At 37.4% G+C, this 14049-nt stretch overlaps 1 protein-coding gene across 1 annotated transcript in view; it reads right to left on the bottom strand.

The window, feature by feature from the left end:
- Positions 1 to 14049, bottom strand: part of LOC148777108 (uncharacterized) — a 51753-nt gene that overhangs the window by 25387 nt on the left and 12317 nt on the right. Inside the window, exons 4-5 of the mRNA XM_088839308.1 lie at positions 2844 to 3108; positions 783 to 871 (exon numbers count right to left, since the gene is read on the bottom strand). The gene's annotated coding sequence lies outside the window, so the exon portion shown is untranslated. The remainder of the gene's footprint in view (positions 1 to 782; positions 872 to 2843; positions 3109 to 14049) is intronic.

Here is a 14049-nt window from a genome sequence, read left to right as displayed (position 1 = left end):
TTACACATACTGTTGTTGTTCATTTGTTCAGTCATGTCCAACTCTTTGTGACCCCATGGACTGCAGCACGCCAGCCTTCCCTGTACTTCACCATCTCTAGGAGCTTGCTCTAACTCATGTCTATCAAGTCAGTGATGCCATCCAACCATCTTATCCTCTGTTGTCCCCTTCTCCTCCTGCCTTCAGTCTTTCCCAGCATCAGGGTCTTTCTAATGAGCCAGTTCTTCACATCAGGTAGCCAAAGCATTGGAGCTTCAGCTTCAGCATCCATTCTTCCAATGAATATTCGGGATTGATTTCCTTTAGGATTGCCTGGTTTGATCTCCTTGCAGTTCAGTATGTGTGTGTATATATACAGGTGTGTGTGTGCTAAGTCACTTCACTCGTGTCCAACTCTTTGTGACTCTATGGACTGTAGCCCGCCATGCTCTTTTGTCCATGGGTTTCTCCAAGAAAGAAAACTGGAGTGGGTGGCCATGCCCTCCTCCAGGGAATCTTCCTGACCCAGGGGTCGAACCTACATCTCCTGCAGCTCCTGCACTGCAAGCAGATTCTTTACCACTGAGCCACTGAGGAAGAACACACACACACACACACATATCATATAGTTATATTTATTTATGTGATTCTTGCCTTCAGTTGTTTTTAGCTAATATTGTGGCCGAGTACAAAATTACATAAATTTGTCCTTCTAAACTATCCCATAAAATCCTCCATGTTTATCTAAGGGAAAATACACCATTTCTAGATAAAGTACTTACACTATTCTTTTGACAACCTACCTTGTTGATAATGTTTCCAGTCATTAATTTCAGATTCAGGAAGAGGGAATTCAGCCATTTTTCATAGTCCTGCAAAAATCATCCACATTCTGCTGAATCAAACACAAGATAATACTGTAAGATTCACTCATCTGAAACCCATCACCTCTGCCACCATACGTTACTAACGATTAAAACAAAATGGGAATCAGTTTTTCCACCCAATAGTTTACCTAAATATCTCTCTTAGGCAAGTCTGACCTTTACAATACAAATTTCATTTTGCTGTAAGCTCTTACATTTATATTACTGCTTAACATGCACTCTTCATAGAAATCTGCCCGAACAATTTCTAACTGTATTTATTCATGCTGAGCATTCTGCTTAACTACTTGCCTAAAATGCAATACAGAGAAACAATATTCCCTGTTATTTCAGGATGGTGAAGGTCAGACCAGTTTCATTCAAAGGGAAATGAAATGTTTTGTGTCTCTAGGCTGTGTAGTATAATTTCAACGTGCTTTCTTGCTGTTTATGGTAGAGCCTTCGACTATTCCTCATTTTACTGTGATCACCACTGTTATCCCTGCCCTCTCAAGCCTTTTTAACTGAGTGAAGTTACTTCTAACATTCTACCACCTATCGGAATTGTGCAACATGCACAACATTGAAAATTTAACTCAAGGCAGCCTGCCTTTGTTACCAGAAAGCAAGAAGAATTATATTCATTAGGTGCTTCTGCAAAATTCTTTAATCAAGTAATTAATCCTCTGGATAAAGTAATTTATTTCATTCTCTATGCTATTTTGAAGAGTCAGATGATCTCACAGAGATTGCCTATTTTAGGGTTTTATTAATCCGGCACACAGAAGTGACATAATCCTATCCCTGGTTTAAGTGGCTGCTTTCCAGTGGAGTCTTACAGCATTGTGGCTAAATGTTGGGCTTTGGAGTTACAAAGATCTGGATGTGAAACTTTGTTCTACCAAGCATAGGGGGGTTCCCTAACTTCCTCTGCTCTGCATTCAACAAATTGGGGGCCACTGTTCTATTATCACTGCTTGTTTATGGAACTGCCGCAAAATGAGTCTAGGTACAATGGCAGAATTTGCAAGTATTTTCTTCACTGAAAATGCAGTGTGTACTGAAATCATTCCAGGACCCCCACCATACAGCTGAGTCAAACCGATGGTCAAAGCAATGACCAGGCAAAGTGTCAAAGTATAGGCCCACATGTGTAAACAAAGTTAAACGCAAAAAGAATAGAGCAAGTTTAAATGAAGCTGGGGATGAGTATTGTAAGGGGAGTTCAGCCTTGTGTGTGAGGCACAGCAAAAAGTAAAATCTTGGCGATATTCAAAGATAGGCATTTAAGTGGCCTTATAACCATTCATTGATTTTCAACCACGACTGCAATAATTCAGTATGTTAGAGGAGAGTGGGCAGGAAGGAGGTGGGATTGTAGCTAACTCTTTGAGAATCTCACATACATCACAGTTTACAATCTTTCTATATATCGATTTATTACTGATGCACATGTATGCCTGTCACACATGAGAATATTCTCCAATACATGTTTTGTAAATGCAGTGGGTTGAATGATAGCCCCCAAAATATACATCCATGTAGAACCTCTGAATATGGCTTTGTTTGACAAAAGGGGGATGTCTTCAAAGATGTATTTAAGGACCTCAAGATGAGATCATCCTGATTAACCAAATGGGCTCTAAATCCAATGATATTGTCCTTGTTATGGACAGAAAAGAAGAGAGAGGCATACAGTAGAAGGCCATGTGAATATAGAGAAATAACAACAGGGCCCCAGGTGAGTAGCCAGGTTTGAAGCCTGGCCTGGCCCTTGTTCTAGAAGGGAATCAAAGCAATTCATTCATTCAGCAGTTGTTTTATGTAAGGCCAGGATCTGATGGGTATGGTCCAATCATAAAATATAAGCTGGGCAGTAGGATGGTACTTTTGCAATTTATCAGCACCTGAACACCTTGGGCTTATCCTTGATCTGTGGACAGAACTGCTAATTCCAGGTCTTACCAACCAATGGATCTGGAGCTATTAACATCTTACCTTGTTAAGGATTGTCTCAGGAACCAAGAAAGTACACGTTATTAGGAGAATGCCAGTGGCTATCACTGTGAAAGTCAGTGCCTGGAGAAACAAGGCAATACTTCTTCCCTCTTCAATTTCTTCACCCTTCAGGCAGCTGCCACTCACACTTCTCTGGCACTTTTCTATGTCCTTCAAAACACGATGAAAATAAATTTGGGCTCTGGTGTTTCTAACTTCAAGTGTCACCATGTCATTAACGCAGTATCTTCTTTCTAGAAGGTGACTGACAGTGAGAGAGCAATGCTTAGTCCAGAGGAATGGCTTTCTCATATGACTGTTGTCAAGATGTCTAGTTAATGTGGCAAAACCTAGGCTCTCTTCTTTGATACACAGACAAAATGACAAGGTGAATAAAAACAGGAAATATGAAACATAAATGGAAATACAAAATACAAATTGTGTATGTGTATGTAGCCGAAATGCAGAACCATACTTTAAGAAGTGGTTGCCAAGTACAATGAGTATTAGATCTCACTGAGAGAAAGCTGAGAGCGGATTATTCCCATCTCCAGATGACAGGAAGAGCACCAGATGAGGAGTGAAAGCAACAAGTCATAACTCGCAAAGGCAAGACCTGGGTACATGGCAGAGCACTTCCAAGTCCTTACAGCTATCTAATCACCAACTGTGGCAAAGGAGATGGAACCACATAAGGGAAAACGGACATATGGGGGAAAAAAATTCACCTGTTGGGAGAGAAATGAGAAGAGAGATGGAGCTCTTGGCAAGGTAAGAACTAAACACTAAATCAGTACATAAAAAAAAAAAACCTGAAACATAGGAATTTTCAACATGACCCAATATGAAGTTCTACTAGATAACAGCAGAATCCAACCTACAGATGAGGTTTTTCCTTAATTTATAAAGCCTGCGGGGAGGGGGTTCAAGATGGGGAATACATGTACACCCGGGGCAGATTCATGTCAATGTATGGCAAAACCAATACAATATTGTAAAGTAATTAGCCTCCAATAAAAATAAAATAAGGGAAAAAAAGAAAAAAAATAATAAAGCCTACAAAAACAATTAATCCATTCACTCTTAAAGCACTTCCAATATACTTTATCTTAAGGGAAAAAAAGCTGGTCCACTAAAATAAGCTTTTCCAAGCCTATTCTTCTCATCACTGACTCTATTTTCATACTGTTCATTCTATCCTGTTTAACATCTAATGTCTTAATTTCTATTAGAATTTTGTTTATCTCTCCCATGTTTTTGAGCTCTACGAGTTCATGATTCATTTCTGTTTCATTTCTCCTATGTACTTTTTCATCTCTTTTCAATGCTCTTATTTCAAAGGGCCATATCTTCTGTTATTGTGACAAATGACTCAGCTTTCCCTTCCCCCTTTTTTAAGTCTTAATTGTAAGATAAATAATAAAAAGAAATAAACCAGGATAAAATATGTAAGAATACAGCCCAAGGGAACAAAAAGAACCAAAATATATAAAGAATACTTGAAGAAAAAAAATTAAGATAACCAAAAACTACATCAGAAAATCTGTACCACAAAACACATAAAGAAAGCAGATGAAGGTCATAAGAAGCTTTTACATAAAACTCATGAAATAAACAGAAAAATAAAATAATGACTTAAATGAATGAAACATTAGAAGCATCAGAAAAGGGGGCACCGATATTACTGAAAACAGTCGTGAATATGCAGACCAACACTGATAAAACTGAGCAACATAAAATGAAAAAGAGAAAATACCTCAAAAATAGTAGGAAAAAAATGAAAGACTAAGACAGATGAAAGCTCCAAAATAGGTGTAACTGATGTTGCTGTAAAAGGACATGGAACAAATGAGACAGAAGTTTGCTAAAAGATATTACAGGAAAAAGCCTTCCTGAAACAAAAGATTGAAAAGGTGAATTTCCCCCTCCAAAACTTATATTGAACAGTCAACCATGAGATTTCAAAAATGGACTTAGAAGATACTATGAGCACCCAAGTCAAAAATTCAATCAAGTCATTAGGGACGGGGTGCATAATAAACTGAGCTCACTTTCCATGAGAAACTTTCACTGCCAAGTATCAGTGAAGCAAGTCTAGAGGGTTCCAGAGGCAAAAGGATGATGTAGAAATTTTATTTCTAGCCATATCCTTTCCACAAATAAATAACATCTCAAACATGAGGGAATGCAAGAAGAATCGGAAAAATAATAGTTGATTCCACTCAAATATTAGAGCCATGGAAATTATGAAAAACTAGGATTGGATGAAAGAATAGAATATAAATATTGTAAATAATAAATACGTTGAAAAACAATCTAATTAATAAGCATTGAGAAGAATAAAGGAAATGTAAGCACACTGATTTTCGAATTTTCTAAGGCAGATTATCACTGGATATTGTTTAAAGCTGATAAATCAAGCTTATAAATGGAGATAATCTTATTTTAGAATATAAATGGAAACACATAAAGATATACAAAAATAATACAACCATGGAAATAAAGTAATATGCATACCCTGTTATTACATAAGAGAAACGATGATTTTAAATCTCCATAAATCAATCTATAAATTAAGTTGAGGGCCCAGGGTGTGGAGGGGGGACTATTACAGGATTTCTTTTTAAGCTAAAAATAATAATAATAAATTTTAAGGATTAGGCCAAAGAGTAAACATGCAAATATAGTTGATCAACCTCTGATCTTAATATAAAAGCTATGGTAATTTAAAAAGATGAATAGGTTAGCTTATTGACAGAATAAAGTCTAAAGATATATATGGAATATATACATATGGAATTCCACATATATATGGAATTTAGTATATGCTAACTATATATTTTGGAGGAGTGAAGACAGATTTATTAATCAGCAAAGAGATTTTGGGAAAACTCGCAGCTATCTGGAAATGTAAAAAGGAGATCCCCACCTTACTCCTATTAAAATAAATTTCAAGCAGGTCAAAAGTTTTTAAAAGTTGTAAATACATATTGTTCTTGATCAAGCAATTCCAATTCAAGGGATATGTCCAATTTATATATTTGCCAATAAGTAATGAAAGTCAAAGTGTTAGTCAGTCGTGTCTGACTCTTTGTGAACCCATGGATGGCAGCTCACCAGGCTCCTCTGTCCATGGGATTCTCCAGGTAAGAATACTGGAGTGGGTTGCCATTTTGTCCTTCAGGGGATCTTCCCGACCCAGGGATAGAACCTGGGTCTCTTGTATTGCAGGCAGATTTTTTACCTTTGGAGCCACCAGGGAAGCCCTTAATAAGTTATATTTGTGCTAATATAGAATAATTTCTAAGACCTATTTTTAAATAGAGAAGCAAGGGACAAAACGGTGTGCCCAGTATGTTTATACTTACATAGAATTATACTGTATGATATATATTTGTGTATATATACATACTTTAGATATATAAATTTAACATTTATATTATTTATTAGTTTATACATGCATAGAGCATTTCTAGACAATATTTTCAATAAATTTAACAGTTGCTTCTGAGGAGGAGGGATTGATGAATTGCTTATCAGGCAATAGAAGGAGACTTTCCTTTCCTTGCATAACCATTCTATATTATTCGGATTTCTACGTTGGCATATATTACTCTTTGGATTAATAGAAAGATACTTTAAAGCTCCAGGTAGCAGAGAAGTCAGAGAAGCTATGCACAGAACTGTACTTCCCAGGGCCCAGGTATCTCAGCAATAACAGACCTATTGCTCAAGCTACAGGTAATGCTGCCACAAGTTATAAAGTGCTTGATTAATTATAAAAGATGCATAGAGTCAGAATAATATTACCCTGCTGTAGTATATCATTTATTCAAAGAGTTAATTCTAGAATCAATGATCTAATATCTTTATACAAGGCTGTAAAGATAGAAAAGTTATATTCATTACATAGGTTCCAGAAAAACAAAATACGGTTTAATAAATTTTTAAATTACTTATAAATTATACATTTATAAATTACAATATATAATATTGAAATATTATATCTGGTCTCCTTTATTTGAGGGCAAAGGCTCTGATTTCAAGGCATAATTAGAATAAACTGTGGAAACTATCTAGTGATGTTCGAGGACCACAGAAACAAAAGTCAGAATAATTCTTTTCTGAGCCAGTTTAATATAAATTTATTTTCCTAACAAATTTACATTTGCTGCATGGAAGAAGATCTCAGTAACAAGGCAGAGCTTTGGCATATTCCTGACAACTCCTTAAATTTCAGCACTCGAAAAGTATACTTGTACCCATAATTTCACATGAACTTCATTTGGGCCATAAAGAAATTAAGGCTCACAGCGTAGCTCACATAAGAGTGACACAGTCATTCACTCATGCTTTTTTGTTCTGAAAACATTTTGCAATTGAAGAGTACATTTTTAAGGTATATGATGATGGTACATTTGACCTGTGAAAGGTAAATAAAGTAGTTAAGGGTGTCATTGCAATTTAGATGCAGTTACGCTATCAAGAAGGTTCCTGAAAAACCTCTCACAAGTAAACAACCTGTCATTTCCTAACTGGACTTTCAGTTTAATTTACTATCCTTGTAAAATGGGGAGAAGAGTCAGTAGCTTCAGGAAAGCATTTAGTATAGAGATTTTAGGGGTTAGATGCTATAAAATCAACTGAAATTAAAAAGCATTTGACTATTAAATAGTGCCAGGTCTACTATATAATGTTACTTAAAAGATTAATATGTATACTGTATTTTTAGTTATATAATAGAGAACACAAGTACATTATAATTGTAAGAGGAACAGATTAGGGTAATTATTGGATTCTAATTCATCTCAACCTTCCTGTTGATGCAAAAAATATACTTTCTGATATTTCCTGTTTAACAGACTTCTGTCAATCAACACTTTTCTTGACCCCACTTTCCCTGACGAAGTCCCACTTTATCTTCTCCCTACATAGATTAGAACACTTCTTTTTCACTAGGCTTCAACAATAAAACCAAATAAAAAACATTTATTTCTTGAGTAGTATTTATTTGTAAAACCCTATACTAGGCTCTGTAAAACACCAACATCTTTTAAAATAGCCTCAAGTCTCCTAATGAAAGGATACTAGGGAAAATCTACCTCAGTCCTATTGAGAGGATTCTTGTCATCTGAGCGCTTGAGTACCTATCAGATTCACTCACCTGGTACAGCTAGAATTAAAACATACACATGAACAGGTAGAACAGCCAAGAACAACAAATTAGATTTAACAGAGTAGTCCTTAGCCTTAAGTAACCAGAGAGGGATAAACAATAAGAGAACCATTTTATTCTTCAAAATCCTTAAGAGACTGAGGAGACACCAGGAAAAGAGGAATAATGAATGACACGTGAATTAAAAACAGGAAGATGTTTTATAAGCTAATGTAATGAAGAAAAATCTCCTCTCTCACCATCAAACATAGACCATTAGGAACTAGGCAAGTATCCTTCAATGGGAGAGATGAAATATTTTCAATAGATATTAAACAATCTTCGCAGACATTCGCACACCAGTAAGAATTTCTTATATAAAACAAACACCACAAATAAACAGACGCCTCAATTAATAGACTCAGGAGACCAGAAGAGGGAGCTCTCAGGCCCTGCAACAGTAGCAGAGCCCAACTGGAAGAAAAAAGGACTACTTTCCTAACAAGAGATTTCTAGTCTTTCCCATTTTATCGTTTTCCTCTATTTCTTTGACTGATCACTGAGGAAGGCTTTCTTATCTCTCCCTGATATTCTTTGGAACTCGGCATTCAAATGGGTATATCTTTCCTTTCCTCCTTTGCTTTTAGCTTCTCTTCTTTTCACAGCTATTTGTAAGGCCTCCTCAGACAGCCATTTGCTTTTTTACATTTCCTCTTCCCAGGGATGGTCTTTCTCCCTGTCTCCTGAACAATGTCATAAACCTCCGTCTATAGTTCATCAGGCGCTCTATCGGATCTAGCCCCTTAAATCTATTTGTCACTTCCACTGTATAATCATTAGGGATTTGATTTAGATCATACCTGGAATGGTCTAGTGGTTTTCCCTACTTTCTTCACTTTAAGTCTGAATTTGGCAATAAGGAGTTCATGATCTGAGGCACAGTCAGCTCCCGGTCTTGTTTTTGCTGATTGTATAGAGCTTCTCCATCTTTGGCGGCAAAGAATATAAACAATCTCATTTCGGTGTTGGCCATCTGGTGATGTTCATGTGTAGAGTCTTCTCTGTGTTGTTGGAAAAGGGTGTTTGCTATGACCAGTGCGTTCTCTTGACAAAACTCTATTAGCCTTTGCCCTGCTTCATTCTGTGCTCCAAGGCCAAATTTGCCTGTTACTCCAGGTGTTTCTTGACTTCCTACTTTTGCATTCCAGTCCCCTGTAATGAAAAGGACATCTTTTTTGGGTATTAGTTCTAGAAGGTCTTGTAGGTCTTCATAGAACTATTCAACTTCAGCTTCTTCAGCATTACTGGTCGGGGCATAGACTTGGATTACCGTGATATTGAATGGTTTGCCTTGGAAACAGAGATCATTCTGTTGCTTTTGAGACTGCATCAAAGTACTGCATTTTGGACTCTTTTGTTGACTATGATGGCTACTCCATTTCTTCTAAGGGATTCTTGCCCACAGTAGTAGATATAATGGTCATCTGAGTTAAATTCAACCATTCCAGTCCATTTTAGTTCGCTGATTCCTAAAATGTCTATGTTCACTCTTACCATCTCCTGTCTGACCACTTCCAATTTGCCTTGATTCATGGAGCTAACATCCCAGGTTCCTATGCAATACTGCTCTTTACAGCATCAGACCTTGCTTCCATCACCAGTCACATGCACAATTGGGTGTTGTTTTTGCTTTGGCTCCATCTCTTCATTCTTTCTGGAGTTGTTTCTCCACTGATCTCCAGTAGCACTGGCACATACTGACCCTGGGAAGTTCATCTTTCAGGGTCCTATCTTTTTGCCTTTTCACACTGTTCATGGGGTTCTCAAGGCAAGAATACTCAAGTAGTTTGCAATTCCCTTCTCAAGTAGACCACATCTTGTCAAAATTAGAGATACTAAGGGAACATTTCATGCAAAGATAGACAAAATAAAGGACAGAGATGGTATGGACCCAACAGAAGCAGAAGGTATTAAGAAGAGGCAGCTTGGATACACAAAAAAACTGTACAAAAAAGATCTTAACTCCCCAGTCATGATGGCATGATCACTCACCTAGAGCCAGACATCACGGAATGCAAAGTCAAGTGGTCATTATTAGGAAGCATCACTACAAACAAAGCTAGTGGAAGTGATGGAATTCCAGTTGAGCTATTTCAAATCCTAAAAGATGATGCTGTGAAAGTGCTGCACTCAATATGCCAGCAAATTTGGAAAACTCAGCAGTGGCCACAGGACTAGAAAGGTCAGCTTTTCCCAAAGAAAGGTAATGCCAAAGAATGCTCAAACTAACTGCACAACTGCACTTATTTCACACGTCAGCAAAGTAATGCTCAAAATTATTCAAGCCATGCTTCAACAGTACGTGAACCAAGAACTTCCAGATGTTCAAGATGGATTTAGAAAAGGCAGAGGAACCAGAGATCAAACTGCCAACATCTATTGGATCACAGTAAAAGCAAGAGACCCAGAAAAACATTTACTTCTGCTTCACTGACCATGCTAAAGCCACAGTTCACAACGAACTGTGGAAAATTCTTAAAGAGATGGGAATACTGGACCACCTGACCTGCCTCCTGAGAAATCTGTATGCGTCAAGAAGCAACAATTAGAACCAGACATGGAACAACAGATGGTTCCAAATTAGAAAAGGAAAATGTCAAGGCTGTATATTGTCACCCTGCTTATTTAACTTATATTCAGAGTACATCATGTGAAATGCTGGGCTGAATGAAAGATAAGCTGGAATCAAGATTGTCGGGAGAAATACCAATAACCTCAGATATGCAGATGACACTACCCTTACGGCAGAAACTGAAGAATTAAAGAGCCTCTTGATAAAAGTGAAAGAGGAGAGTGAAAAAGCTGGCTTAAAACTCAACATTCAAAAAACGAAGATCATGGCATTCAGTCCCATCACTTCATGGCAAATAGACGAGGAAAAAATGGAATCATTGAGAAACTTCATTTTCTTGGGCTCCAAAATCACTGCGTATAGTGATGCAGCCATGAAATTAAAAGATGCTTGCTCCTTGTTAGAAAAGCTATGACCAACCTAGACAGCATATTAAAAAGCAGAGACATCACTGTGTCGACAAAGGTCCGCCTAGTCAAGGCTATGGTTTTTCCAGTAGTCATGTACGGATGTGAGAAGTGGACCACAAAGAAGGCTGAGCACCGAAAAATTGATGCTTTGAACTGTGGTGTTGGAGAAGACTCTTGAGAGTCCCCTGGAGTACAAGGAGATCAAACCAGTTAATCCTAAAGGAAATCAGTCCTGAATATTCATTGGAAGGACTGATGTTGAAGCTGAAACTCCACTACTTTGGCCACCTGATGTGAAGAACTGACTCACTGGAAAAGACCCTGATGCTAGGAAAGATTGAGGGCAGGAGATGAAGGGGACGACAGAGGATGAGATGGTTGGATGGCATCACCAACTAGATAGACATGAGTTTGAACAAGCTCCAGGAGTTGGTGATAGAGAAGCCTGGTGTGCTGCAGTCCATGGGGTCGCAAAGAGTAGACGTGACTGAGCAACTGAATTAAACCAAACCTGGTACTACCAATTTCCAGGGAATAGACTCTTGGATTCATGTGATACACCTAAAGTAAGCACCAAAATCGACTGGACCTACACATCATCTGGTAATAAAGATTTCCTGGAATCAAAGCAGTTAGTAACTGATGAGATGGCTTTCTCAACATATCCAGATGGAGCTGATGATGATGATGAAAGAACACATCAGATGATCTTAATGTCTATGACCTTGATAATATATGAACTTTAGATAAAAGAGTCTGCGAGTTTTCACTCTTACTCCTCATTATTACTTAAATGTGACCTTATTAGTTTCCCAATCCACTTAACTCTTCCATAAGAGACACTATGGACAGAAAAGTTCATCCTGGCACTGAATGACAAAAAGCCTCTAACGGGAAAACCAGACTCTTACTCATGATGCCTTCAGGTTGAGGTCTTCATCAAAAGAGAAAAATGTAAAGAAAGTAATAAACAGAAACCTCACTCAAATAGAGTCAAGACACCAGCAGGGAAAGCTCTCATGCCCTGCAACAACAGCAGAGTCCAACAAGAAGACAGCCTCCTTCCCTGGCAAGGACTCAGCCAATGAAAAGCACTGGACTCTTTTTTTGTAGCCACCCGCCTTGATTCTCCCCGGTATAAAACTGCTCTGTGTCTCTTGCTGAGGGGCAACTTGCAGGTGGTTCACCATGACAACAGAGCCCGAATTTTAATTCTCTGCTGATTCTAAATAATTTCACTTTTGCTGGAAAAATACCTAGTATTTGTTTGTTTTAGGTTAACACCTAAGGAAAAATGGCTTCCTGCCTGGCCACCGTAAGATGGCTCAACAGCAATAAGACACAAATAGATTTCAACAATTAGAGATTCACATGTAAAATTAATTTGGACCTTCACACCACATATGAAAATGAACTCAAAATGAATAAAAAACCTAAATGTAAGATATACTACTGTAAAACTTTTAGAAAGAAACACAGGTGAAGATCTTCTTCGTCATGAGTTCGGCAATGGTTTAGCAAAAGCACAGGCAACAACAGAAAAAAATTAATTTAACATCAGAATTTTAAATTTTTGTGCATTAAGGACATTATAAACAAAATAAAATACAACCTAAAATGGGAGAAAATATTACAAATATAAAACTGTTAAGGGTCTAGTATCCAGAATACAAAAAAATTCCTACAACTCAAAAATAAAGAAATTACTCAAAAATAAGCAAATAACTCAAACATACATGTCTCTAATATATATACAAATGATCAATAGACACATGAAAAGATGCTCAACACCATTAGTCATTAGAGAAATTCAAACCAAAACCACAATGAAATACCACTTCATACCCACTAGGATGTCTCTACTTTAAAGATATTCTGAAAAATGAAAAGTAACAAGTGTTGACAAGGATAAGGAAAATATGGAATTTTCCTATGTTTCTGTTGGTGGGAACGAAAAAAGTATGACTGCTGTGGAAAAGTTTGGTTGGCAGTTGCAAAAAATGTTAAACATAGTTACTATGTAATCCTGAAATTCTGAGAAATTTGAGAGCCTAACTACACAAAGGCTTCCCTGGTGGCTCAGAGGTTAAAGCGTCTGCCTCCAATGCGGGAGACCGGAGTTCGATCCCTGGGTCGGGAAGATCCCCTGGAGAAGGAAATGGTAACCCACTCCAGTATTCTTGCCTGGAGAATCCCATGGACGGAGAAGCCTGGTAGGCTACAATCCACAGGGTCGCAAAGAGTCTGACACGACTGAGCGATGGAACGAACGGAACGGAACTACACAAAAGTGTGTACCCCAATGTTAATAGCATCGCTATTCATAATAGACAAAAGGCAGAAACAACCCAATGTTCCTTAATTGAAGAATGGATAAACAAAAATGGTACATATATGTAACAGAATATTATTTAGCAAAAAAAAGGAAGAAGTACTCTTACATGATACAACTAGGATACACCTTGAAAACATTAAGCTAAAAGAGAGAAGCCAGTTTCAAAAGGCCACATATTATGTAATTGCATTTATTTTTTAAATTTATTTATTTGTAATTGAAAGATAATCACTTTAAAATATTGTGTGGCTTTCTGCCACACATCAACATGAATCAGCCAAAGGTTTACATATGTAATTGCACTTAGATGAAACGTTCATTGTAGAGACTGAAAGTAGATTAGGGGTTGCCAGAGGCTGGGGTTTTGAGGGGGAAGGTAAATGACTACTGGGACAGGATTTCTTTGGGGAGTGATGAAAATGTTCTAAATTAGGCAGTGATATTATTTGCATGATGCCACTGAATTGTACATAGTTAAAATAATGAATTTTTATGGAAACTTGATCTCAGTGTTAGAAGACAGATAGACAACAACTGTGCTTACACACAATGAAAACCCACAAGAGTTTGCTTATTTTGAGGTTTCTTTTAAAATTAGAGAATAGTATCCCTTCAATGATGAAATGCCTACTAGGAAGAACACTTTTAGACTAGCAACTGAGAATGCTGCTGAT

The sequence above is a fragment of the Moschus berezovskii genome, chromosome 8 (assembly GCF_049115385.1).
Source record: "Moschus berezovskii isolate FMDL1 chromosome 8, NW_MosBer_1.0, whole genome shotgun sequence".
Lineage (NCBI taxonomy): Eukaryota > Metazoa > Chordata > Mammalia > Artiodactyla > Moschidae > Moschus > Moschus berezovskii.
Note: the sequence above shows the minus strand (reverse complement) of the source record. Positions and strands in the feature narration are given on the sequence as shown.